A 27,870-nucleotide genomic window follows, 5' to 3' on the forward strand; every position below is an offset into this window, starting at 1 on the left:
TGTAAGGCAAACAGAATGTGGTCATTTGAGTGGTATACAGAGTATTCATGCTTCCAAGTGAAACATCCAAACATCATTGAATCTACAAGCCCACAATTAACTATGCTTCAATGGGTTAACACTCAGTCTTGCAAAATGAACGGAGCAGATTTAGGAAGTAATTAAAAGCCAGAAAATAATTACAGTTCAATTCATCAACTACAAGAATGTTTCTCAACAACTAGAAAAGCTATCCTTAGGTGGTCAAATAAGAGTTCCTGTTCAAAACTCTTCAGAAACTGTACGTGAAAGTGAAGTCGCTCAGTCATGTCTGACTCTTCGCGACCCCATGGACTGCAGCCTACCAGGCTCCTCTATCCATGGGATTCTCCAGGCAAGTGTACTAGAGTGGGGTGTCATGTCCTTCTCCAGGGGATCTTCCCTACCCAGGGATCGAACCCTGGTCTGCTGCATTGCAGGCAGATTCTTTACCATCTGAGCCAGCAGGAAAGCCCTCAGAAACTGTAGGTGACCAATAAAAACAATAGATGATTCCCTACTTGGTATTCTATAAACACTAAAAATCCAATCATTTCTTCTGGCAAACTACTGTAAACCTTAAAATATGCAGAAAAAAGGGATGAGAGTGGAACTTTCCAAACACAGAAAACATCTCCATTCATAAATGCTTACCAACAAAGGCAGCATTGATTTTTCAAGAGAACTTTGATTTGAACAAGCATATTCTAAGCTTATAGAATGCATGCTGAACAGGGTTACTACTTTTAGAAACATTAATCTAAGAAGGGGTCAAGGAAAATGAAATTGTATACAGAATCAATTCATCCCCTTGAAATGAAAAAAGCTACAGCGCATGTTTTTCAAAGACTATATTCATCTTTTTTATTATTAATACAATAAACTGATAGCTTAAATGATTATTTAAAGAAATTACTATATTTCAGATTTCACTATGATAATTTTATTCATTAGAAAACATTAGTAAAAAATATTAGGAAATAAACACTAAAAATATGGCTTGAAAAAGAAAAATATGTAAAAATAAATCAGATAAATAATTAGCAGTTATTTTAGAGAACTCATCTAATTCAGGGAAACTATTTTGTTAAACAAAACTACTTGCTATAATCTAAACATTTCAAGGCATTTACAGATATGGCAACCCACTCTAGTTTCCTGCCTGAAAAATTCCATGGACAGAGGAGTCTGGCAGACTAGAGTCCATAGAGTCACAAAGAGTCAGACATGACTGAGTGACTGAATGCGCACACACACGTAGAGAGATTCCAAAATCAGTCTCAGTAATGTATGCCTCTTACTTGAACTTTTTGATACAACATTCTATGTCAGTTCCAGCATCACCAAAATGAATGGTTAGAGTTTCAATACTAATACGAATAAGCCTATTTCTGGTGTCACTAAGACTGGCCTATCATGCATAGTAATGCTAAGCCCTTGCCATGGTGGGAAATATTAGCAGCCATTGCCCAGTAAGGCTGGCTCCACCGTGCCTGAGATAAAGGTCTGTGATCTACAGACTCTGCTAACAGCACAGCATAGTTTATTCTGTATCATCCAACCTCTCTTTTAGTATTTCAATTTGACAATAGTTGGTCCTCCTGTGATTTGCGCTTTCTCTTGAAATCCAATCAGCCTGCTAGGTTTCTATCATTCTTTCTCCCACTTTCCAACCCTCTTCTACCCACTCACCCTCACTCTGTGAGACTGGCAAAAGTACTCACTGGCTGTGAAACTCCCCTGAAATAGTATTCCTCACGTAACATGGGATTGTGACAGTTGAGTTTCTTCATCTTCTGGGCTCTACCTGTAGATCAAGTTTCTTTGCCATTTTGATCAGGGACCTGAATATCTAGACCACTCCCCAAGAGTGTTTGGCCTACAAGCTGTTTCGTAATCTCTGTCCTATTTCATCTATGCCCGGCTTCTTCTATTTCCCCAACTGTTCTCATGAGGCTTTATAACCAAACCACAGGAGATACAACAACATGGCTGAAATCATGGTCCTGTACTGGAGCTGGGCCTCAGGCATGATCAAATGGCCCCTACACCATATCTGAAATACCCTTGGAGACATTTAATCACTATATCTTCCCATCCTCTAGGATTCAATTCAAAGACAAACAGGAGAAATAAGTTTTTCTCCAGTATGAACCTGCCCCATAGGTTGCAGCTGTTACTTTTTGGAAACAAAAATACCTCCAGAGGTAAAATATCTTACGATGCTTGACTAAGTTAGAGGAAATAGTATTTATAATGGTTGCAATTCTTTTCAAAGTATATACAATGAGTTTGAGCAAGCTCTGGGAGTTGGTGATGGATGGTGAAGCCTGGCATGTTGCAGTCCATGAGGGAGCAAAGAGTTGGACATGACTAAGCGACTGAACTGAACTGAAGCTTGGAATGTGTGAACATGTCTTATCTAACCATAAAAAGTTATTCACATATCCTTAAATACATGGATTTCTGAATATGATATAATAATAAACAATTTGGGAAGAAATGGGAAATAAGAGTGTCTGACTCTTGAGAGTCCCTTGGACTGCAAGGAGATCCAACCAGTCCATTCTGAAGGAGATCAGTCCTGGGATTTCTTTGGAAGGAATGATGCTGAAGCTGAAACTCCAGTACTTTGGCCACCTCATGCGAAGAGTTAACTCATTGGAAAAGACTCGGATGCTGGGAGGGATTGGGGACAGGAGGAGAAGGGGACGACAGAGGATGAGATGGCTGGATGGCATCACGGACTCGATGGACATGAGTCTGAGTGAACTCCGGGAGTTGGTGATGGACAGGGAGGCCTGGCGTGCTGCGATTCATGGGGTCGCAAACAGTCAGACACAACTGAGCGACTCAACTAAACTGATTGAACTGAAGTATATAGTAACAATCATGATCATTCCTTCTTTGTTTGGTTTTATATTTATTTTTTGTAAACTTGCTCTGATTTGCTCCCAGATGATTAGAGATTCAGAATTAGGAGAGTTGATTTGGAAAGGAGGCAATGAGCTGAAATTACTAACAAATTTGATTATAAGCACGTACTGTTTCTTATTTCACAATATTTCAGAAAGTTCAAATAATTCCACATATTTATTCACAATACTTGTGTAATATTAATGGTTTTATCTGTATTGCTGGAAGAAATATCAATAATCTCAAATATGCAGAGTTTGAGCAAGCTCTGGGAGATGGACAGGGATGCCTGACATGCTGCAGTCCATGGGGTCGCAAGGAGGTGGACACGACTGAGCAACTGAACAGCAACAATCTGCATGTGTGTGTGTATGTAAAATATGCTTCATACTATATACTAGTAAACATAATATATTTACCCTTGCTAGGCTAATTTGCAGAATTTCAGTTAAATGGAATACTAAAATATTTTGCAAAGAGGATCTATTTTGGCCAAGAATTCACAAAAAATAAAATTCCTTTGAAACTTCCTAACTCCAAATAGCATTGAATATAAGAGCATATTACAAACTATTACATTTAGAATAGATAAACAACGAGGCCCTACTGTATAGCACAGGGAACTGTATTGGATGTTTTGTGGTTAACCGTAATGGAAAAGAACACAAAAAAAGAGTGTACACATGTGTATAAGTGAGTCACTTCGCTATACAGCAGAGATTGGTACAATATTGTAAATCAACTACACTTCAATAATTTTAAAAAAAGAACATCAAAGAAAACAAGTTGTTATTAAAATACTTTTTATGTTAATAGTAGATCAACCCTCATGTTCCCAATAAATGTGGTCACCTAAAAATTGAGTATCTAGGGAATTGTCAACTGTCACCAGTTTAACTGAAGAAATGAAATTATCTTCAGCAAATTAATTTATTTTGCACACCATAAGATTTTTACACTTATTTAAATCATTAAGAATATTTTCCATTGACTACTGTGAGATCCATAAAGCATCACATTTATTTCAAATAAGGGTTTCATCTAAGTTGGAGATTTATTTTGTTTTTAACTACTTCAGTTAGTCTACAGGTTAGCTTAGTTAGAAGGAAAGTAAGAGTACAATTTCAGGTTTATGAACCTTGAACCCACTCCCACTCCAAGCAGTAACTTGATTATGAATGGCCTTTCACTCAAAGATAATTTTTTTTCTTTTTTTTTTTAAACTTCATGTGGGTCATGCAACAAACTATATAGTACAGTCTTCTACTCCTTCAAGTGAGAAAGATTTAAAGATTTTTATTTTGTTTTGAATTTGAATGGAAAAATATAAAGTGAGTATTACTAGTAGGTATTTGTGAGAAAAAGAAACGATAAGGAATACTTAAATCCATTTGTCCTAATATACAATTTTGAGTTTGAGAACTGGGAAACATATGTAGACAAAACAAAGAGATAATCTTGCTCTTATTTTCTATTATTTCAATGATCTATTTTTCAGTTGAACAGACACATATATGTCTCAAAATTATTTAGGATGACTCGCTAGTTGTCTCTTTCATTTATTATATTTCACGAGCTCAATATTATTATTATTAGTGGCATTTACATATAATATGCAGGTGCATTTACCAAGATCCCTTCATATGTAGTTTGGTTATTTGGTTGCTCACGGAAAAATAAATACCATATAGATCTTGAACAACTGACACAATATATATATTTCAAAATATACAAGCTGAAAGGTTGAAATGTTCCTTCCATATTCTATAAAGAAATAATTATTAGAACTGGATAATGTTAGAGTTTCCTGAAGCTTAGAAATCATTTCATTAAATTTATGGAATTTCAAGGAAGAAAAGATGGCTCTTTAGATTTGAAAAAAGGACTAAATTGTTTCAAATATAAGGGATGTTTCAAAGAAGAAAACTATAGAAAATTGAGTATAAAGTAATTTGCTTTTCACAGGTTATCAACAGAATAATCCATAAGACTAAAGTAGAGAAATATGAACAATTTGCTCAGTAGAAATGGGAAAGTGAGAATAATGAACACAGAGTTTTTTTAAATAGTGAAGGAATATAAGAAGATCCATTTTCCCAAAATGTTCATTTTAGAGATCATTTAAATTTGTAGTTATACCTTAGAATGATCTTCATGTAATTTAAAATTAATTTGTTCAAATCTTGATCCTCTGATGACCTATTTTCCTTCATCTCTCCCTCATTTCCTTCAACAACTGACTGAGTTCATTTACTTACCATATGCTGAGCTTATGCATAATGTTCCCAGTGGTGAACAAAACCAGCCCTGGAGGAATTTACAAGCATATAGTGGATTGGCAGTGAGCAAGATGGATCAAATATAAAAATATAAATTTATAACTATGATAAGGAAGCATTCAACAAGTTATGAGAATATCTAATGAGGCAAGTATATCAAGTTGGAAAGGTTAGGAAGGTGTTTTTCAAAGAACAGGGGGTCCAGCTCAGTTCCTTCCCTGACAGGGATGCCTGTCATGCTGCAGTCCATGAGATCGCAAAGAGGTGGACACGACTGAGCAACTGAACAGCAACAATCTGCATGTGTGTGTGTGTGTGTGTAAAGTTGATAATTTGACAAGTTGATAATTTGATTCAATCCTACCTTCAATTTTATTTCTCATTTTCTTTTCCTAACACTAAATTTCAAATTTCTGGCCCTGAAATTGACCAGTGTCTCTGATGAAGGGTGAGTTCTTTTTCTACGAAAGCAACGTTAGATCTACTATATACAAAATAACAAAAGCCAGGTTATCTCTATTGTTCCAACATCCCTTTGGCTATCTGCCCCTTGTCTCTGAAAGTCCAACTCTGTTGTAGCATTTATAGAGCCCTACATCAACTTTTATGTATCAAATCAAACCACTCAGGACACATCACACTTTTCATATTTCAGTGTAAAGAAAATTTAGTTATCGCTTTTTGATAGATAACTGTGGATGGATTTGAATATGTAGTTAAGATTTATTTTTTCCCAGTAAGTTTAAAGTGTCTATGTGGATTCTTTATTATTAAAAAAAAAAATGAAAACACTATATCATGCTTTAGACTTGCTACAAAATGCACTTTAAATTTACAGGAGGACCACTCTTTATCACAGATCTCCTCTCACATTTTTGGAGATTTCCAGATGGAGCATGCTGGAGTAGAACTGAACTGATTCACTTATTAAATGGAATATTCCTCAGGATACAGACTGAGGCCAGATGACATGGCTGCCAGAGATGAACTATGAAGAGTTGCTTTGATCTCTGCAGATTGGTGTCCTTATTAGTCAAAATCCTGACAAATGAAAATTCAATAAGCTTTCTTTGGACATAAAGAGATCAAATTGCCAACATCCATTGGATCATCGAAAAAGCAAGAGAGTTCCAGAAAAACATCTATTTCTGCTTTATTGACTATGCCAAAGCCTTTGATTGTGTGGATCACAAAAAACAGTGGAAAATGCTTAAAGAGATGGGAATAACAGACCACCTGACCTGCCTTCTAAGAAATCTGTATGCAGGTTAAGAAGCAATAGTTAGAACTGGACATGGAACAATAGACTAGTTCAAAATCAGGAAAGGAGTTCATCAAGGCTGTATATTGTCACCCTGCTTATTTAACTTGTATGTAGAATACATCTTGAAGAAATGCTGGGCTGGGTGAAACACAAGCTGGAATCAAGATTGCTAGGAGAAATATCAATAACCTCAGATATGCAGATAACCATGAAGTGAAGAAAAACTAAAGATCCTCTTGATGAAAGTGGAAGAGGAGAGGGAAAAAGTTGGCTTAAAACTCAACATTCAGAAAACTAAGATCATGGCATCTGGGCCCATCACTTCATGGCAAATAGATGGGGAAAGAGTGGAAACAGTGAGAGACTTTATTTTGGGGGGCTCCAAAATCACTGCAGACGGTGACTGTAGCCATGAAATTAAAAGATGGTTGGAAGAAAAGTTATGACCAAACTAGACAGCATATTAAAAAGCAAAGACATTACTTTGCCAACGAAGGTCCATGCAGTCAAAACTATGGTTTTACCAGTGGTCATGTATGGATGCAAAGAAGTGATGCTTTTGAACTGTGATGTTGGAGAAGACTCTTGAGCATCCCTTGGACTGCAAGGAAATCCAACTAGTCCATCCTAAAGGAGATCAGTCCTGAATATTCATTGGAAGGACTGATACTGAAGCTGAAACTCCAATACTTTGGCCACCTGATGGGAAGAACTGACTCATTTGAAAAGACCCTAATGCTGGGAAAGATTGAAGGCAAGAGGAGAAGGGGACGACAGAGGATGAGATGGTTGGATGGCATCATCGACTCGATGGACATGAGTTTGAGTAACCTCCAGGAATTGGTGATGGACAGGGAAGCCTGGTGTGCTGCAATCCATGGGGTTGCAAAGAATCAGACATGACTGAGTGACTAACTGAACTTAACTGGACATAAAGAGCTTATCATATGGTTTCCTATATTCAAAAAGAAAGTATAGCACCTCCTGAAAATGATGTAATCCTGCATATTCAGGCTCTGGAAAAGTCTGATTTTAGATACTGCAAATGCCCCAAATAGCAACTGGCACTTATTTAATTCTTACAACATGTATTTCACAATAATTCCATAAGCAAAAGTACAAATAAGATGCTCAGTTTTCTTTTCTATGTGAATAGACCAAAGATGCAATATTCTTCTCATTTTCTCTCACAATGTCTTTTTTTTTTCAAATTCAATTAATTTCTGTGGGATTTGACTAAAATATCTTCAAAATGTATCTAGACTTTGATTACTTCTCACCATCACCATCACCACCCTGATATTTCTCCTAAATGACTGCAATATCTCTTAATTGCCTTCCCTGTGTCAGGGACTTCCCTGTCTTCAGTCTATTCTCAACACAGTAGCAAGAGTGATCCTGTTAAAGCATATGTCAAATCACATCATGCCTATGGTGAAAGCCTTCACTGGTTTCCCAGGACGTGTAGAGTGCTTCAGAATCTCACACCCCAGGTGACTCTGTTCTCATCGTTTTCATCTTCTCCTCTCCTGCCACCATCCTCAAGCTTGTGCACTGTGTAACAGCCATACAGGCTCTTGCTGCTCCTTTAACATGCCAGTATGAATCTTATCTCAAAGTTATAGACAAAGTAATTCCTCATTTTAGAAAGCTTTTTACCCTAGATATCTGCATGGTTAGTTTACTCAGAAGTCACTTCTGGGCCATATCTAAAATACCAGTCCTCATGTATCAGCCATTGTCCCCATTCTATGTGTGTATCTCCCCTTCTCTTAATATCTAAATTATATAGATTTTACTTTTTCATCTTTTTAAGCTATCTGTCTGCCTCAGCTAGAATGTAAGTCTTGTAAGGACAGCTTTATTTACTGTAGTATTTGCATAAGGGTACTTGAAGAGAGAAAAGTGTTTAATTGCTATTTGACTCTAAATAAGTGAAGCTCCCAGATGTTGAATAATTGATTGAAGGCCATATGGCTAAGAGTAAAGGACTCTGTAGTCAAACTGGGTTTTTCTTATTTCATAGTATTTTACTAATTTGTGACACCTGCCTAACTTTCTTAAGCTGCATTTGCTTCTAAACATAGAACTGCAAAGAGAATGTCCAGATATAAAGGCGGTGTGCCCCACAACCTGACTCTGGGTAGAAAAATGACCAAATGACATTTAATTTTTCAACTTGAGCTAGAATATCTATATCTATATTCAAGAATCACAGCCAAGGCTGCACTTCCATACCCTTATTTTTCATTCCAAAATGGCATCTCTGTAGTTCTTGAAGAAGATTGTGAAGTTGCTCAGTCATGTCCAATGCTTTGCGACCTCACGGACTGTAGCTTACCAGGCTCCCCTGTCCATGGGATTTTCTAGGCAAGATTACTAGAGTAGGTTGCCATTTCCTTCTCCAGGGGACCTTCCTGACCCAGGGATAGAACCCAGGTCTCCCACATTGTAGGCAGATGCTTTACAGTCTGAGCCACCAGGGAAGCCCATTAGTTCTTGGCCTTTGCCAAAATGTATTCTTTGTTAAATGGATATGTATATTTTGGAAAATTAAGAGAGATTTGATACACTTGAATGTGAGATGAGGCAGTTCTACATTGAGCCTTTCAAAGCTGAAAGAGTTATGGATAAAAGAGAAATTTTAAAAGAGTTAAATGGAGAAAAAGAACAAGAGCCATAAATGCTACTTCTTAATTGTCATATTACATAGCCCCATACTCCATCTCTTTCTGTCTCCTGAAGAAGTTAAACTTGTTCTATCTTATATTAACAAAATTATGATTTAAATCCAATGAAACTGTTTTTTTTGAAAACTTAAAATACTTTTTCAAATGTGTAATGATTGAAAGAAAAGAAAATTAAGAAAGAACTGAAAAATTCTATTTCTTAGACTCCTGAATTTCTTCTTCTTCAATAGTCATTTTACTTCCTTATAGAGGAACAGGCAAAACTGTAGATGCTTTTGGAAACAACTGAAAAGGTTTTAGGCAGAAAAAATTATTTAACAGGTTTGATAGGTAACAAACTTTTAAACCACAATACTTTTGTTGTTATTGTTGTTTTTAAATGTTTGTGTGTGTGTGGTAAAAATTACATAATGTAAAACATATAATTTTAACCATATTTATATTGCCCTAACTTCTTATTTTATTCATCAGATTTTAAAATATTTAGATAATATTTTAGGACGAAGAAAACCCTTACTATGGCAGGCTTTCCCATCATAGTAAATATCCCTCATTGATGGGAATAAAATGCCATGAACTCTCATGTACTGGTAGAGAACAGTAAGAAAACAAATATTTTCTAGCTAAAATAAGAAAAATATTCTATTTTCACAATAATCTATTAATTCCAAAGACTGTTGCATACTAGTCTTTAGAGGATATCACAAATTAGAAGCAAGACCAACCATTTCTAAAATTCTTAATTGAGTATTTCCAATGACTTCATGCTATGCTAAAGGGAGAGATTTGTTTTTCCTAGCACAGAATATACTGATTACACTTTATTGCCCTCAAGTCACTGAAGCAATAATATACTTTGAGATACTGTAGAAGTCTGAAAAAGTTAGTTTGTCTTCATGGTACAATCTACCATACTAATGGAAAACAATTTATACACTTGCAACATTCTAACTTATTATCCCACTAGTAAGTTGGTAAACGTTTAATGTTAATAAAATCTTGTCCTCTTGACTTTCAATAGTCATAGAAAGCTTCTATTGAAGAGTAATGCCTTCTGAGTATGGTTCTTATTAGTCTTATTTATTCCAAAAACTATTTAAATATCAAAGAGGCTTTAACAGAATGTGCAATTAATTAACATGAATAAATGTGAAAATAATAGTTCAACCAGATGTCATGTAAAAAGTTTCCCTGGTGGTCTTCCTGGAAATATTTTTAAGTTGGATAACACTCTAAGTGCTTTTATTTATACTGATATAGTTAAATATTTTTCATTGTTAATTCACCTAGCTTCTGTTGAATTCCCTTGATTAGCTAAAGAAAGGCAGAACGTTGGGGGAATCTAATATAATATTTTTCATTAAAAGAAAAAAAATGATTAGGAAGGAGCAGTGTTTCTAATCAAAAGATCAATCATATCTTTAAATTCAAGACTTCTAAAAAGTTATTTTTTGAACTTGAGCAGGACATAAGTTGCTATAGCACCAAGAGCCATTAGGTTTTCTCCTTTTCTCTGGTATTTCAAAATTTTACTGAAGAATAATCAACTTCATTAACTCACCTCCCTCAAAAAACACCCAACTAAAACAATTCCAATTTTTAAATGTTTAATTTTTGTGAGCAATTTTATACCTTCTAGAAGTTAGAAACTTCTACATTAAAAACTGTCAGGAATCACACATCAAAACCACAGTGAAATAACATTTCATGCCTCTTAGCGTGGCTATTATCAAAAGAGACAAGTGTAAGTTGTAGCAAGGATGTGTTGGTAGGAATGTAAACTGATACAACTGCTATAGAAAACACTACAGAGGCACCTCGAGAAGTTTAGATAAAACTATCATGATTTAGAAAATCATTTCTGGGTACATATCTAAAGGAAATGAAATCATTATCTCAAAGAAATGACTGCACTCCCTTGTTCATTGCAACATTATTCAAAATATCCTTAATAATAGCCTAAGTTTTCATTGACAGATGAATAAATAAAGAAAATGTGGCATATTATTCAGCCTTGAAAAAGAAGGAAATCCTGTCATCTGTTATAGCATGGATGAAGGAGGAGAGCATTAAGTGAAATAAGTCAGAGAAAGACAAATACTGTTTGGCATTACTTATATGTGGAAACCTCTCCTCCCCTCAAAAAAAGAAAATTGAACTTATAGAAGAGCAGCAGAATGGCTTGAGGATAGGAGAAATGTTGAGAAGTTGGTAAAATGGTACAAACTTTCAGTTATAAGATGAAGAAGTTCTTAGTATCTAATGCATAATGTGGTGATTATAGTTGATAATACTGTATTAACATCATTGAAATTTGTTAAGATCTTAAGCATTCACAATTTTAAAAAGGTAAATATATAAGGTGATTGATGTGTTAATTCAATTGTGGGTATCCATTCACAATATATATATATGTATCAAATCCCACATTGTACCCTTTAAACATATTACAATTTTATTTGTCAATTATACATTAATAAAACTAATGAACATTGTCAAACTTCCTTCTTCACTGATTTGCTATGATTCTGTGGTCCATTATTTTAATCAATAACTCTCCTGTCGAAAGTCTGCAGCCTCCTACCTTTCTGCTTTTACTCCTACCCTCACGCCCCATTTAAACTTCTGCAGTTCTTAAGGATCCCATGAAACCAGTTCCCTGGTCAAGTCTTTTGAAAAAAGTGACACAATAGAACTGATTATTGAGTCTGAATTTACAGAGAAAGCAACATCAGAGGAGCCTTCTAAACTGCCTGTGTAGACAGCTCTTTACTGTCACTGTGTCAAATATCCTCCATTGTTCTCCTAACTATAGCCCCTGAACAGGTGGCTCAGACTATAGATTATCTCACCTAATATTTTGTAGGAAATTGAAGCCATTAGCCAGGAGCCATTAGCCATTCTCACTGACCTAACACAGTATACACTGCCCCTTTTGGGCTGCCCCAGAAGGGCTCTTCTTCCTATTGCTTTCACTTCCTTCTTCCAGCAGTACTTTAATTCCTGCTGCTGCTGCTGCTAAGTCGCTTCAGTCATTTCTCACTCTGTGCGACCCCATAGACAGCAGCCCACCAGGCTCCACCATCCCTGGGATTCTCCAGGCAAGAACACTGGAGTGGGCTGCCATTTCCGTCTCCAATGAATGAAAGTGAAAAGTGAAAGTGAAGTTGCTCAGTCGTGTCTGACTCTTAGCGACCCCATGGACTGCAGCCCACCAGGCTCCTCCGTCCATGGGATTTTCCAGGCAGGAGTACCGGAGTGGGGTGCCATCGCCTTCTCTGACTTTAATTCCTAATAAACGGAATACTGCCTTCCATATCAGTAAACGCAGGATGTCACAGTCATCAGTGATTGCGGTCACAGTCTATGGTAAACTAGTGACCCCTGAAGGAACTCAGGAAGGAAAAGAATACCTGCCTTCTAGCAGCCATCAGACTGCAGCCACTCGCTCCAGAGATCCCTGAGGAAACTCAGGATGTGCAAACGCAAGATACTGTTCCCAGATAGCTGAGGTGCATGCTAAAAAGAATCATTTCTGTGAGTCCAGACTCTTGCATCATCCCATAAATAGAAAAGCACTAAATTCCTTAGCTTGAGATTTCTATTAATGGTTCTCTTTAATTAAAAGTAATCTTTTGCTCACATTACCTGCCCTTTAGTGCAAAGCTCCTACATATCAATTAGCTCCGCCTCCTCCCCCCTGGCTCTCTCAGAGTTACTTGGGATGCTGCCTCCTGGGTTTAAAGTCCTAAAAATTCCTGCCAAATAAAACATAACTCTCAACTTTTATGTTGTGAGTATGTTTTTTTAGTTGACATTCCCAACCCCTTCTGTCCTCAGAAAACCATCTTAGCATCAACTCTTTTTCTCAGACATTCGCAATTCCATCCTTCCTATAAGTTTGTAAACATGCTTAAGCCTCTACCATTTTTAATAATTCTCATTACCATCATGCTGCTTAGCTACTACAGTTCATTTTATACACAAATTTCCTCTAAGAATCTTTCAGTAATAATTACTAAATATCACAATCATATTATCAAAAAGTTATTTGGACTTAAGTAATTGTTCAGCAATGTTTTTTCTTAGAAGGAGAAAAAGATTCTTAATAACTGATTTTTCATTGCTCTGAATATATGTATCTACATTTTTTTTTTCCTAGAAAGGGAGTATAGATCATTTTAACTAAACTCTTCTGACTCTACAAAATGCCCAACTCCAACTGGCATCAAATAATTGGAATTTATTGACTCACAGAAATGAACACTCAGGGAGATAGCTTTTGTTTCAGGCATGGTTGTATCCAGAACTTAAATAATATCATCAATACTCTACCTTTCTCCATTTTTCTTCTTTACTTCCCCTGGTGTTTTGTTTTGTGTTATGCTGTTCCTACAGATATTTTCCTTGTGGTGTCCCCTGGCATCACAGGGGAATAATCCTATTCATGCCAGCAAAAGACCTATGTGGATGCTAAATTCCTGACTGGGATTATGAGATCATATCAGAATCAATCTCTATAACCTGACAGAGGGAATTTAAGATTGGCACCATCTTTAATATTTTGTTAAACTCTGTCAAGAAAATTAAAATTTAGAAGCAAATAATAATTTTATAATAATAATTCAATGACCAGTGGTTAATAATAATTGATAGATCAAAAATATTTAAAGATCTTCAGGCAACAGTTATTTTACAGGTGACTTTCATATAACTTTGAAAAATAAATGATTCTGATATTATTCAAATACTAAATTTTATCATGAATCCAACAAAACCAATACAACAAAATGGATTAAAACAAAATGATAGACTAACTTTACTTATGAATATAGCCTAGCTCCAGCATTACAAATACAAATATGTAAGACTGGTCTGATATAAAATATCTATCAAAATAAAGGAAATGATCATATCATTATGTCAGTATACTCAGAAAACCAATTAAGTACACATAAGTAGTGTTTTATAATAAAACTTAAAGCATAAGAGCAATATACGAAATTATTTTTTCTACTAAAAATCTATTTCAGTAAGCACCTTTTTCACTCATACATTTGAACACCCTTCCCCAATGTAGAGAAGGCCTCATCTTATTAACTCATACTTCCTCAAGGTACAAGCTGAATACTTTCTAAGCTGTACTTAAAAAGTACTATTTTGCAAAATATATACATAATTTCTACAAAGCAATAAGGGACTTAATTAGGAGTGTTCATGGGTTGCTTTGTGCGTATGTGTTCTACAGTGGCGACTATCTTATTTTAGTCACTAAACCCCAATCTTTTTAAAATTCCCTTTAAATGTTTTGACAAATTTAACAGCAAAATTCTGAAAAGCAATTATCCTTCAATAAAAAATAAATTAATTTTAAAGATGTTTGTGGAATTTATTATTTTATTAGTTTTTTAATGGGTCATCATTTCAAGCTTTGGTTTTCTATAAGCTCAGGTTGAAGGCTTTTAACTACTTTCTAATTTCTTGAACAAACTATTTGAAGACCCTGACCTGAATGCATTTCAAAAATCTAATTATTTATTACCCAAGTGTATCTCTGAGTCTTGTGTTTCCTCTTTATGATATATAGTAGAAGATCAAAAAAAAAGAGCTCGTCTGTGATTCCCAAGCAAGAGCCTTATTTCCTCTTTACGTATTTTCATTTTCTGAATACAGTTGAAACAAGAAAAATATAACAAAAAGAGTCCCTAGAGTTCTTCTTTAAACAACGGGTTATTCTGTGTTGCCTTTCTGATTATATTTATATATTCTCATGCCACTCTTTTGAAATCACTTTTATTGGAAGTATCCTTATTCATTTTGTATGGAGTTTTTATTCACACAGATATATTAAGTCTCTTATTCAGATACCTAAAGGGAGAGTACAATACTTGGCCCCCTCTGCTGCAGTGTCCCAGATTTCAGGTAATAATTTTGAAGAGAAGGTCAGTTTAGATGGATTAAAGAAAGTTCATACTCTATCAGATACCCACACATTTAAGAATTATTGAAAGAATATTTCAAGTATAGTCCAGTTCCAGTGCTCATTCTTAAATTGAAAAGCATTGACTGTGTAGTTATATAATTTGCTGGGCAGTAGGTACTAAAAAAGGAAAGGAAAGCACAGAAGTATTTTCTATAATTCTGGATCCCTAGAGTTTCAAGAGGTGGCTGCCCAAGTTATTCTAACCATGGGGAAGGAAATGTGCCTAAAGCCTCAGAGAAAACTAGACTCCAGAACATGGGAGACAAGTGTGTTTTTCTATCATTTATGCAGCTTTCTGTCTTTTGCAAACTGATCTCATTTCTTTCTATTTCAGACTAAATAGAAAGTCTGGGTCATGGAAGTTCAGTTCAGTCACTCAGTCGTGTCTGACTCCATGCCAGGCCTCCCTGTCCATCATCAACTCCCAGAGTTTACTAAAACTCAGGTTTATTCAGTCGGTGATGCCATCCAACCATCTCATCCTCTGTCATCCCCTTCTTCCTTGTGCCTTCAATCTTTCCCAGCATTACAGTCTTTTCAAATGAGTCAGTTCTTCACATCAGGTGGCCAAAATATTGGAGTTTCAGCTTCAGCTGAAAACTTCAGCTCAGCTTCCAGTGAATATTCAGGACTGATCTTCTTTAGGATGGACTGGTTGGATCTCCTTGCAGTCCAAGGGATTCTCAAGAGTCTTCTCCAACACCACAGTTCAAAAGCATCAATTATTCGGTGCTCAGCTTTCTTCACAGTTCAACTCTCACATCCATACATGACCACTGGAAAAATCATATCCTTGACTAGATGGACCTTCGTTGGCAAAGTAATGTCTTTGCTTTGTAATATGCTGTCTAGTTTGGTCATAACTTTTCTTCCAAGGAGCAAGGAGCAAGTGTCATTTAATTTCCTGGCTGCAGTCACCATCTGCAGTGATTTCAGAGCCCCCCAAAATAAACTCAGCCACTGTTTCCACTGTTTCACCATCTATTTGCCATGATGTGGTGGGACTAGATGCCATGATCTTAGTTTTCTGAATGTTGAGTTTTAAACCAACTTTTTCACTCTCCTCTTTCACTTTCATCAAGAGGCTCTTTAGTTCTTTTTCGCTTTCTGCCATGAGGGTGGTGTCATCTGCATATCTGAGGTTATTGATATTTCTGCTGGCAATCTTGATTCCAGCTTGTGCTTTATCCAGTCCAAGGTGGATGGATCCAGCCAAGCTGGATCAGTCATGGAAAGCACTCCTCTAAAGCTTCATATTTCTCTCTGCAGAGAAGGATGGGTGAAACTTTTTTAGGGCTATGTCATGAAAAGCACTTCTCTAAAGCCTCATATTTCCACCTGCAGAGAAGCTAAGACTTAACCCTTCCATTTCCAAGTTTAACTCTCTGGAAAATCTCTGCCCTCCCTAGGTTAGCTCAACCTCTCTTCCCCATTCTAATCACCTTCTGCCAGGATGTATTGGTCTTTGATTGACCCAGCATGGGACATGTCCCAGCTCTGATAAATTAGACAGAGAGCAAATGGAGTTTGTTAGCAAATTGCAGGAATGACAAACAGGATTTCATGATTAGGAGGGGAAAAGAAGCATTTCTCAGAAGGATGCACTTGGAAGGTAAATATATGTGTGTGACTGTATTGTATATATGTGTATGTGTGTGTGTGTGTGTGTGTGTACATACACATCATCTCTTCTGCATACTTGAAAAATTTTATTTAAATAAATTGCAAATATTTATACTATTAGATAAGCACATTTCCTTTGTTAAAATGTGGTCCTGTTGTGTATTTTAAATTGGAAATTGAGCAAAACGGACCTGAAATTGAGAATAAGAAAGCTGTGATCTAATGAGATAGAAATCAGGATACAAGCTAGTGCCTGAATTTGCCATTTACTGATTATTGCTGGGAATAATGTTTTATGGGAAGGACTCTCCTCTGATACTATAGTTTCATTTCTATATTTCTTAGATAATCATGCCTTTGTCTGAGTCCTTTGATCCCTACATCACATCAAATGACCCTACAGAGACATTCTTAACTTTAAAAATACTTAAGTCAGAGATGGCAATTTAAAATTTAACATTCCTATCAAAGATTTATTTATGCACTGAAATTTCCTGACTAAGCTAGTCTTTATAGTATTTTGAAATCTTGATAACTAGGAATTTGGATAATGTTATAATATGAGAGGAATTTTTTCTCTTTCTCTACAAGTGGAATCTTGAATACCCATTTAGGAACAGCATACTTTCTAGTTCAAGGCAGGGGTACTATTAATAGGCTATTTGGCTTTACCAAAGTTGCACCTGCAATTAGCCAGAGAGGCTAAACTTTATTAAATTTTTACTATATGCTAGGCAGAATGTTAAAAATTGTTATGTGTTGTAACTCGTTTAGTCCTCGAAACAAACCAAGGAGGCAGATCCTGTTATTGCCATCAATCTATATGTGCAGAAACCATGGTTTAAGAGAGGCTAGTTAACTTGCTCCCAACTAAGGAATTTAACTATCTCAGCTAAGATGAAACTAGTAGCCAAATGCTAATATTTAACTCACCATGGGGATTAAACCCTCCAATGATGTCACAGTACACTCACTCTACACCACATTGGGATCTCTATCATGACCTTGAGGTCTGGCTGAGCCCTCCCCTCTATCCTCATTCTTAGTGTACCTCAGCCACTCATCAACTTTCTGTTTCTCAAACTTGCTAAACTCTCACAAACCAGGATTTTGTGTTATTACTGTTTCCTCAAAATTTTTTCACTAGGATTCTAAGACCACAACAAAAGTAACTTCTAACTGCCTCCAACCCATCACTACAAGTGATGTTAAACTCCAGGACACCTTACAGTTTCACTTCCTTCATAGCACAAAACACAATCTATAATATCCTATTGACTGATGTGTTTAGTTCTTAATTATCTGTGTTTGAAAACATATTTAGGCAAGAGGTATCAAACAAACAATAACTTGCTTGTTTTTAGGAAAACAAACTCAATAAAAGTTAACATTTATCAAACAATAAGTATGTTTCTTCTTGTTTTATGTCTATTATCTCATTTAACTCTGTGCCACTAGCAGGCATATTATCTTAATCTTCAGATGATGATATTAAAACTTTGTGAGTAGAAATACTTTCCAAAGTCATTCAAATAAAAGGTGGTTAAAATTGAGTTTATTCAATTTGAGCATCTATGCTTTTAAGCACAATGTTAAATACTGGAAAAAAATACTATAAAACAGATGTATAGTGATTATTTTCAATAGTGTGAAGATCTTAGCATACAGATCCAAATACAACACAATCACAAAATAGAATATTGTGTAGTCATGAAAATCATTATATAAACATCATAGAAAAACACTCAAAATGCTTATTGAATGTTAAAGTTCAAAAAGTATAAAATCATGTGATCAATTACATAAATGAAAAAATTAATTGTGTATTAAAAATATTGAAGGGAAAGAATCAGTGCTTGTCTTTGAATGACTAGACTATGCATAATATCTTTTTTTCTACTTTAAAAAATGTTCTACCTATCCTTGCTGCTGCTGCTGCTGCTAAGTCGCTTCAGTCGTGTCTGACTCTGTGCAACCCCATAGACGGCAGCCCATCAGGCTCCCCTGTCCCTGGGATTCTCCAGGCAAGAAAACTGGAGTGGGTTGCCATTTCCTTCTCCTTAATGAGCTTCAAATACACTTCTGCAATAGCGTTGACTTTTCATTTCATATACACAGTCTCATAAGAGACATTTAGACTCTAACTGTATGTGAGTCCTCCTGGGGGAAAGAATTGCCCTTTAAACACTCTGTACCCCTTCATAGTCTGTCTACTCAATTGAATTCTTCTGGATAAAGAGGCTTAAAGAACTTTTCTTGTTACCTTGTTCAGGGTCATTATGGCAGGAAAGCCTGGAACTTATGTGTTTCCTTCTTTCATTACAGCAGACACATGATAAATAGGCCAACCCTGGAAATTCCCCTTCTTTTGTCTTCTGTCTACTGGATACTGGTAAGTCAATGCTGGTTTTGTTGATGTAGGAAAGTGCCTGACTGTCCAATCATTCTCAGTGAAACCCAGTTATCAGCTTGGAGCACGGGACTTGATTCAGTTATCTCAGAAGTCTTTTCTCCTGGGCACAAACTCCACTCTGCTTCGACAACTGTTTGCAGCCTTCTGTGTCTCTAAGAGTTTTGTTCCTCACAATGGAAATTTTTCTAGACTAGTTAGGCACAATTTGCTCTTTTCTCAATTACACATTCTTGGATGACTTGGCGATTAATCTCGTTCACATGACAGTTAATGGTGAGATTCTCAGTCACAATGTGGATTTTTAAATGGCAAATCACAAATTTTAGAAGATCACAGATAGACCTCTTCAGGACTATAATATATTTAGTCTGTAGGTTTATTTCTTGTCTAGTAATTTGCTCTCTATTCTCAATTCAGGGCAACTAAATCTAGCATAACAGTTCATTTGGAAAAATGTAAGGATAACTTTCTTTCAAATGAAATGTTTCTTTTTAGTAATATACTAACACTTCTGATTGCATTCACTCTCCTTGCAAAGAGATCAATGACTAGAAGTTATTTATAAATTGATAATGACCTTAGGCAAACATTTGGGTTTTAGGGACATTGTTTCTACATCATAAAATATTCATACAACACAACAGTGTACATAATTGGATAGAATATAATAAAAATAGTATCAAGCTACAGTCATTATTCCAAATGTCATAGTCAGTTAGCTCAGTCTCTAAGTTGTGTCCGACTCTTTGAAACCCCATGGACTGCAGCACGCCAGGCTTCCCTGTCCATCATCAATTTCTGGAGCCTACTCAAACTCCTGTCAATCATGTCAGTGATGCCATCCAACCATCTCATCCTCTATCGTCCCCTTCTCTTCCCGCCTTCAATCTTTCCCAGCATCAGAGTCTTTTCCAGAGTCGGTTCTTCGCATCAGGTGGCCAAAGTATTGGAGCTTCAGCTTCAGCATCAGTCCTTCCAAAGAATATTCAGAACTGATTTCCTTTAGTGTGGACTGGTTGGATATCCTTTCAGTCCAAGGGACTCTCAAGAATCTTCTCCAACACCACACATCAAAAGCATCAATTCTTTGATGCTCAGCCTTCTTTATGGCCCAACTCTCACATCCATACATGGCTAGTTACATACATGTCATACTTATATAATATATCAAAAGTCACAGGATGGGGTATGTTGCTGTGACTTTAAAAAGATAAAGCTCATAGTATCTTCCTAATCACCCAGCCCAGTCATTATAACTATCCAACAATAACTATGAAGGTTAAATGAAAAGGTATATACAAAAGAATTAATTATGTTATCTGGTAAAAAATAGCTGATATTTAAGATCCTCTTGAATACCAATATTCAAGCGCTTTTTCACCCCACTGCGTTCAGCATTTTGCACGGATTATCTCATTTAAATTTTCTATTTCTTAAGCATTAGCTCTCTAAGAAGATACCATGGTTCAGTTATTTACTTAAAGTCATACAGGTGGAATGTGATGAATACTGGACTTAAGCTTAGATCCTGTGACTTCAGAGCTCCTATGGTTAATTACTGTTATTGCCTGCATACATGCTCAGTCACTCAGTTGTGACCAGCTCTTTGTGACACTGTGGACTGTAGCCTGCCAGGGTCCTCTGTCCATGGAATTTTCCAGGCAATAATATTGGAGTGGGTTGCCATTTCCTCCTTGAGGGGATATTCTTGACCCTGGGATCTAATTTGTGTCTCCTGCATTGGCAGGCAGATTCTTTACCACTGTATCACCTGGAATTAGCCTGCTTCACTTCCTAAGAATTTACTGGCTGGGATACCTGTGAATCGAACAAGATAATAAACACAAAGGATAAAAAGAGGAGTGAAAGCTTCTAACTCTCATCATTATTTTCGCTAATCACACTAAGAGTATTGTCTTGGAGTTTTAATGTGTCAGTTTTACTAGACTTAGCTATGGGAAAGGAAGGGAGAGGAACAGTCAATTTGTTCCAGACACATACCTTTTTTTATATTCAAACAAACACTAATCTCAGTTCTGCTGTAAAGGTATTTCTGCAGATATAATTAACCATTGAACAACACAGTGGTTAGGGCACCAACCTTCCAAATAGTTGAAAATCCATATGTAACTTATAGTAAGCCCTCATTGTCTGTGGACCCAACCAAAAACTGTATAGTATTATGATACTTAGTGTAAAAAAAAAAAAATCCATGTATAAGTGGACCCACACTTTAAATCATCTTGTTCAAGATGCAACTGTATGAGTAGCTGACTTTAAAGAGAGAGATTATCTTAAATGGACCCACTCTAGCCAAGTGAGCCCTTAAAAGGAGCTTAACTCTTCCTGGTAAAAGAGAACCCCAGCAATAGTTTGGTCTACAACTGCTACCCCTTTCCTGGATTTTCCCTTTTTCACTACCTTCCCTATAGATCTCAGACTTGCTTAACCAGACTTCAAACATAATCACATAAACCAGTTTCTTGCACTACACATTTCCCTAGACAGGTATGTGATTGGTGTGTGGATAGATAGACAGATGGAACATAGGTAGGCAGATAATCACACAGAGATAGATAATCTGCTTTTCTGTTTAAACCCTGGCTGATACAAGTGTTATCAATGACAGATTCTGATTCTGTGAGGCCTGCATATTACATAGATGGAGGTGTATGTAGAACCATGGAATCCTCTTTAAGACAAAAAATAAGACATTTAGGTATCAAAGTAAGTATGCAAGATAAGCAAAGACTCACAAAAAGTAAAATTTTTAAATCAGACAAGGATCACAAGATCACATAACCCAGAAAAAATTATTTTCTAATATTTTTGCTAATATTTTTATCATGAATGGTTTGGTACAGGTTTAAAATACTTTTCTTCTCTAAAATTTTTTAATTCATTGTCTCTTCATATAACAAAAATTTGGTAATACCATTTTCTATAAAGAGAATAACAAATGTAGTTTGTTCTGCAGTGCAGGGTTTGTATCTATAAAGAAAGCTGAGTGCTGAAGAACTGATGCTTTTGAATGGTGGTGTTGGACAAGACTCTTGAGAATCACTGCAAGGAGATCCAATCAGTCAATCCTAAAGGAAATCAGTTCTGAATATTCATTGGAAAGACTGATGCTGAAGCTGAAGCGCCAATACTTTGGCCATCTGATGCGAAGAACCAACTCATTGGGAAATATCCTGATGCTGGGAAAGATTGAAGGCATGAGGAGAAGGGGACGACAGAGGATGAGAGATAATTGGATGGCATCATCGACACGATGGACATGAGTTTGAGTAAGGTCCCGGGAGTTGGTGATGGAGAGGGAAGCCTGGCATGCTGCAGTCCATGAGCCATGAGTCCATGAGTCCATGAGTCCATGGGTCAAAGAGTCAAACACGACTGAGTGACTTAACTGGACTGAGTAATAATTTTGACCAGATGTCAGAAGAAAAATCATTTCTTTGCTTATAATTTTAACATGTTTGATGGTTGCAACACATTTCCACAGATTGGCTTAAGGCTCCATGTATTTTGAGTCCTATTCTCCCTCAATACCCATATACTTAAACTGCTGGGTACTATAGGATGTATTCATATTGCAATATGACCTTCAGCACAGTCTTTAAGGCACAATGCTTAGTGAGTTGGCACAAAAGGCAGTAGGACTCCTATTAAAACCAAACTAAGTGTATCCTCAACCCAAATTACTAGTAAAACCCCAAATGCTGACAAGAATGACCAGACTTGAGTTAAAAGAAGTTAAAAGAAATAGCCACCTTATCTGACTGTGTAAGAATTATCTTAGTTCTACAGATTGTATGCAACCATGTGATCACACTGTGGTAAACTGAATAATAGCTGCCCAGGATGGCTACCTCCTAATCCTCAGGCATGCATAAATCAACTTAACACAAAGGAGACTTTGCAGATGTGTTAAAGTAAACATCTCCAGGGGAGATGATCCTGGATTATCAGGAGATGGGGACAATGAAGTCATAAGTGTTCTCATAAAGAGAATGAAAAATTAGAAAAACAGAATACAATGTAAGATGAAAGCTAAAGATTAGAATGATGACTTTCTCAGCTGTCCAATAAATATTAGTGGATAGTCTATTAAGAGAAATACACAGTATTAGTATTATTAGTCCTAAATCGGAGAAGGCAATGGCAAGCCACTCCAGTACTCTCACCTGGAAAATCCCATGGACGGAGGAGCCTGGTAGGCTGCAGTCCATGGGGTTGCAAAGAGTCAGACACGACTGAAACGACTTAGCAGGAGCAGCAGCAGCAGCAGCAACTTAGTTAAATCATTTGAATGCAAGGGCAGTATTTTAAGTTTTTCACGGTCTTCCTCCTTCTCGAAATGAACAATTCTCTATTTTTTTCACTTCCTATAAATCATAATGTATAGGGTGGTCTACATATACTTTCCTTATCACTTATTCACTGTCCCACCTTATTCACTGCCAACTTTCCTTTACAATAATCGTATGAAGAGTATGAAACTTCTTCTGTGAGTCCCACTGGGATGAAATGTAAGAGGTATTTGTTGATTGATCATTTGTGCTGCTGACATTTCAGTTCAATTTACATTTAAGATAGGTCTCTACTTTTCTACTGCTTCCATCCTGCATTCCTGGATGAACATTTTGAAGAGGATAAAACATAGACATGAGATCCTAGACTGAGGATTCAGTCTTACACAGCTTTATGCTCTCTGAGACTAGCACAGCATCTGATATATATATATATATATATATATATATATATATATATATAGTCTCCAAAACGCCGCAAATTTGACCTCTCTTATGATGGTAAAGGGGCTTCCCTAGTGGTTCAGATGATAAAAAAATCTGTTGTAATAAGGAGATCCAGGTTCAATTGCTGGGTTGGGAAGATTCCCTGGAGAAGTGAATGGAACAGACTCCAATATTCTTGCTGGGAGAACCCCATGGGGTCACAAATCAGACACAGCTGAGCAACTTACACTACTACTACTACTATCATGATAAAAGAAGGCTTCCCCAGGTGGTGCAGTGGTGAAGAATCTGCCTCCCAATGCAGGAGACCCAAGAGATGCAGGTCTGATCCTGTGTCGGGAAGATCCCCTGGAGTAGGAAATGGCAACCCACTCCAATATTCTTGCCTGAAAAATTCCATGGACAGAATAGCCTGACAGGCTACAATTCACTGTGCTACAAAGAGTCAGAAATGACTAAGTATCCACAACGACATGATGATAAAGAGTAGAGAAAGTTGCTTAGTCTGACTAGCACTTCTGAATATTTGTTTCCAGTGGGGAGGAATGTGTCTTTTGAGTATAAGTGATATTTATTGCTAGTAATTACAAAGCATTTACTTTCATGTCCAACAGTGTACCAAGTATTGTGTAAATAGATTATCTCCTCACAAAATCCATGTGAAATAAAATTTTATTATTATATTAAATGTGAGGATGTATCTGAGGAAGTTAAAGTATATTACCTAAGATCAGAAATGAGTAAGAGTAAAGTAAACATTCAAAAGAAATATGTCATTAGTCTATCTTAAGTTCTAATTATAGCATCTTTCTTCAGATGCCATAAATGCACTATTTCATAACTGAATCCTTAGAATATCAGCAAGTAGAAAAAGAACATTAAAATTTGAATATATATATATACAACTGCATGCATATATTTAAATTATTATTAATTCTACTTATGGCTCAGACGGTAAAGCGTCTGTCTACAATGTGGGAGACCTGGGTTCAATCCCTGGGTTGGGAAGATCCGCTGGAGAAGGAAACGGCAATCCACTCAGTGCTATTGCCTGGAAAATCCCATGGACAGAGGAGCCTGATAGGTTACAGTCCATGGGGTCGCAAAGAGTCGGACACGACTGAGCGACTTCACTTCACTTCACTACTTACCTCAGTTAACCTGAGAAACTGAGTTGATTTATGTCCACTCAATAGGAAATAATAGGTGAACAATTATCTCAAATTATTTTATTTACCAATTCAACAGATATTTATTTGAATGCCTAATATATTCTGGGATCTTCTCTAGGTACAAGGAAGCAAAAATTACAAACTATAAACTTGCCCTCAAGAGGCTTATGAGCATGTAAAGACGAAAGTTAATGTATAAGTAAGAAATCATAAGATAATATAACAAATGCCAGATCTGATGGACTGATTGTTCCTATCTGACTGGAGCACAGAGAGAAATGACTAACTTTTGCAGGGTGGAAGGTGAGTTGAAGTCAGGAAAGCTGTCACAAATAAGACTCCCTTCAACTGTCTGAGGGGCAAATAGGAAATAGGTGGATAAAGTAGTACCTAGAGAATACATTCTGGCAGGCAGTCAACATAGACAAAGGCATGGAAGCCTATTATAATACAGTGTATATAACAATATGAGCATTCATTTCAATATTGCTTATAGCAAGAGTATTTTGGAGGGATAGAAATGGGGAAGTGACGCGTTCCAATAGGAGGTAGGGGACAAAAGGCAAGAAGCTGCTAAGAAAGTAACCATGAGTGCCAACCACTTCTTGTCAAGAAGTTCAAATGCTCTTCTGTGTAGAATGAAGACCCATGGAAGGATTGTCAAGCGGAAGGTGGACAGGATTGTATTTTCTGGATCAGTAGTTCAGAAATAATCCTCTGGCAACAGTGTTAAGGGTGGACTAGAAGAGCCCAGAGACTGGAAGATAAGTTCATCAGAAGGCTCTTATGGAGGTCAAGTCTGGACTTGGTGTTAAGTCAGGTGAAGGAAGCTGGGATGAAGGTGACGGCACTTTTGATAGGTATAGGAGGCAGAACTGCTGGATTGAGCAACTAACTAGATGCAGTAGAATTCTGAGGAAACCAAGATTCCTGATCTGGGTAACAGTCAACATTTAGTATAGACAGGAAGAGGAGATTAAGCATAAGGGAGAGAGATGACACATACTTAGGTGTTTAGCTCAGGTGTTTGCGAGACATCCCCATAGAGATGAATTAGAGATGGAAGGAAAAATATTAATGATAAATATCATCATTAATGTGGCATTGTTCTCAGCATTTCACATATATTAGCCCTTTTGATCATTATGTAATCTAAGAAGAGGGAAGTGAATTGTAGAAGTAATTAACTCACAGACGCTCACACAGCTGGTACAAGGCAAAATGAAGACTGTCTTGTTCCAAAGCTTACATTTTACTCAAAGACTTTTGGAGATTATTGTGTAGGAGGTGTTATATTTAGATGGCTTTTAAGGAAGACTATTGCTAGCTGGGCAATACTGGGAGGAGCAGAATCATTTCTTCAACTAAAAAGTTAACACAACTACTAACTGGCAGGGATTATTTGTGATCGGTGTTGTGCCACTTGGCACAATGGAGCAAACAGAATTTAACATGGAGCCAAACACAGACCGTAGCCCAAAGTCTACATGTAATGCATCTTGGTCTCTCCCATTTCTGATTTCCTTTCCTCTTGCTTTATTAAAAAAAAAAAATCGCTGCATCATCCACAGTTGTACTGCCTTGCAGAAATAAGCGTGGGTCTAGGGAGAGAGCATGAGCAGTTTTAGATATGTACATCTCAGAATTAAACACACAGGTGGCAGTTAAATCTTTGAACACAGACAAGTTGAAATTCATGCTCTCTGATGTGTCATTTCCCCTGATATCAATACACACATGGAGGTTCATAAGTATAGTCTCGGCATATTTGGATAGGGCAAATGAATTTGGTCAAAAGAGGATTATTTGACCTGAAAAGAACCTGTAAGTTCTGAGGGGTAATTTTGGCTTTTCTCAGTGGACTACAGTCTTCCTTTTGTTCTTTGATTTTTTTGTCAGACTTACCTATTCCTCGTTCTGCATCCTCATGATAAGTCTGATTTTAAAACTTTAAAATGTTTGCTTTAAATAAAAGAAAAATATTTATTTAGCAGCAATGTTGTAGCACACTGCAGATTACATAGAGTATTATAGTAAAAAATACTAATCAGAAGTGTGGAAAGTAAAATCCATTAAGACACTTTTCTGGTGAATCATTTTATAGTGATAATATCAGTATAAAATTATGTTATACCATAAAGGACCTTTCTCAAGCTTGTACTAAATTTTCTGGTTTATGATCTTTAAACAATTAAAAAGCTATAAAGGTAGAAACCTGATGACAGTAATTATTAAGATATAACTGAAAGCATTAACCTCTACCATACCTAAGCGGTTTCAAAATGTCCCCATATTTCAACACATTTTACTTGCAGATCTTCAATATAAAAGTTGTTTTTCTAATAAATATAAGGAAATCATCTTACTACCAGTTACAAGGGCAAGTAAGCATCTTGAAAAATGTAATCAAGTCAGTGAAATGGGATGTTATGTTAATGTTGTTTTGATGTTACCAAGCCTGAAAATTGACCTCTCCCCAGAAAGTATGCAACACTTCTCTCCTTTCCTGGGACCGAGTATGCCTCAGTTTCCTCCTCCACCTCTACATTCAGGCTAGGTCACCATCTAGATGGATTTTCATAAAGATGTACTTTACTGCTCATCTGTGCATTTCTTTATGTTGGACGTCAGGATGCCTTAGCCTAATCTCTAAGCAGAGTTTTCTCTTAAGTCAGGCACTAAACTCTTCAATCTGGGGAGGGAACTGAGAAGCTTTCGGTTGGTAATGTAATAGCACAGGATTAAACTATAG

At 36.5% G+C, this 27,870-nt stretch overlaps 1 protein-coding gene across 1 annotated transcript in view; it reads right to left on the reverse strand.

Moving 5' to 3' along the window:
* The window catches only part of ZNF804B (zinc finger protein 804B), a 572,217-nt gene that overhangs the window by 220,530 nt on the left and 323,817 nt on the right, over positions 1-27,870 (reverse strand). The window lies entirely within an intron of this gene.

The sequence above is a fragment of the Capra hircus genome, chromosome 4 (assembly GCF_001704415.2).
Source record: "Capra hircus breed San Clemente chromosome 4, ASM170441v1, whole genome shotgun sequence".
NCBI classification, from domain to species: domain Eukaryota; kingdom Metazoa; phylum Chordata; class Mammalia; order Artiodactyla; family Bovidae; genus Capra; species Capra hircus.